Genomic DNA, 2,096 nt, shown 5'->3' with positions numbered 1-2,096 from the left:
GGTTTTGTCCTTTCATTCTCCCTAGATGTAGAAATAACATAGTCAAGTTTTAACCTAGATACACTAGCAAAGTGGTGTCAAAATATAGCTGCTTTTGTGAGTGGCAGGAGAGAGAGATTCTCCACAGTTCCTGGCTTCTCACATCACCAAAGAAAATCCAGGCATACACAGAACCAGGGTCCTGAATTATTAACAGCAGGTAGGGGAATCTCACTAATAACACTAAGCACAAGATTAAGCCCCTGGTTGACCAGAAAGCCTAATGAGATACAGCCTTCTAAACAATAGCAGTTTAAGACATTGGAGAGTGACATTAGCAGCAAGATGGAGACTGCAAATTAGAAGTTGGATGCTATCAAAATAATGCTTTATTTACACTCGGCTAAGGAATCTGGAGCCAACTGGCAGGCTGATGCAAAGCCCCAAATCTTTAGCATCAGCCAGACACTGCCACTAACACTTATGTTATCTTTAAAAGTGCTTTGTTGGCATCTATTCATTAAAAATATCTAAAAATAAAATTAAATATGTTTTTGCCACACGATCCAGTAACCTCATTTCTGGAATATATTTACTCCAGGTCTATACATACAAATATTTTCCAGAGAACAGATTCTGAAATACGTACCATAGAAATTCTTGTGCAGGTTCTTTGGAAGGCATGCATGAAATTGTTTTTGGAGTGTTGTTTAATTGTTATAGTGTGGAGTTAGAGCCAACATAAGCATCCATTGTTAGCATATGGACAAGTAAATATGGTTAAAAGATATTAAGGGAAATCATGTAGCAGTTGGAAGAAACTACATATATATTTAACATACGCTCTATCTGTGTGGGTGGGTGGGTGGGTGTGTGTACATGCACACACAAGACTTAGGTGTTGGAGCGTCAGGAGCTATATATCTTCCATCAAATGTCATAGTAATGGTTTCAGGTATATGCAACGTAATTAAAAGTCAAAAAGAACAAGGCCAGGAGTTAGTTCTGGCATTTTCTCTCTGAGATTTGGTTTCTTCATCTACAAAATGAAAATCCTAGACTTCCCAGGCTTATCGGTGGTTTAAATAAACCATTATTACATATAAGCATGGTCAGAAAATTTGACTTGTTTGCCACACCTATGACAAAAGTAGCAGCCTGCTGTCAGCATCAATCCTTATACTGTTCAGATCCCAATCACTACCGTTGTCCTTCGAAGCAGAGAGGACTTTACAGCAGAACCAGGGCATGACGTTTTAGTAGCTATCAGTGAAGACCACATTGTACCCCTGAGAGTGCTGAATTTCCTACCCTGCACACCTTCTAGGCAAAGGTTCCTTTTTAGATGAATCTTTTTCCATTGGGGATCATTAGAAACCTATTAAATAAGGTCCAGACCCAGTTATTGGTTTTCAATGGCTTCTGTTACAGATGGTTCTTATCTTGGGAAAAGCAATATAGATGCCAGCTCAACCACTGTCTTCTCATCACTGGCAGGGTTGTGTAAGACCATTCCATGGGGAAAGAAAAGTCACTTTTGGCTGTGGTGACTTAACAAATGCAGCCAGGTTTAACACAGGAGAAGGGAAAAAGACAGTCAAGCTCCAAAGCCCTTAACACCATTGTTCCGTGGTATCAGGTAACCAATGAAACACTTCAATTTATTTTTTTTATTTATTTTTTAATTTTTATTATTTATTATTATTATTTACGCCTACAGCACCTGGTCTTCCTAGGTGGTCTCCCATTCAAGTACTAACCAGGCCCGACCCTGCTTAGCTTCTGAGATCACACATCAGGCTTGTTCAGGGTGGCATGGCCATAGACCATGGACCATGGCTCTGCTGGGGCATGAACCCAGGACCTTCTACGTGTAAAGCAGACATGCTAACTGCTACACTATGGAACCGCATCCAATGCTATTTTAGAAAGATATAAAGTGATACTATTTCTATCCTTTCTCACTGCAACGAATTGTTTTTCGCCCCAAGAAAGTGCTGTCACTGTGTCTTGGGTGGACTAGACTAACATCTGTGATTTAGAAAGTTTCTGAGAGCCCTGCTGTGCCCAGGAGGTGTTCTGTACATCATACGGTGTTCTGTCTAGGTGGTGGAGTG

At 40.3% G+C, this 2,096-nt stretch overlaps 1 pseudogene; it reads right to left on the bottom strand.

The window, feature by feature from the left end:
* Positions 1-1,690: 1,690 nt before the first annotated feature.
* LOC120621255 (uncharacterized) lies at positions 1,691-1,806 on the bottom strand (annotated as a pseudogene).
* Positions 1,807-2,096: the final 290 nt, after the last annotated feature.

The sequence above is a fragment of the Pteropus medius genome, unplaced genomic scaffold (genome assembly GCF_902729225.1).
Source record: "Pteropus medius unplaced genomic scaffold, Ma_sr-lr_union100, whole genome shotgun sequence".
Taxonomy (NCBI): Eukaryota; Metazoa; Chordata; class Mammalia; order Chiroptera; family Pteropodidae; genus Pteropus; species Pteropus medius.
Note: the sequence above shows the minus strand (reverse complement) of the source record. Positions and strands in the feature narration are given on the sequence as shown.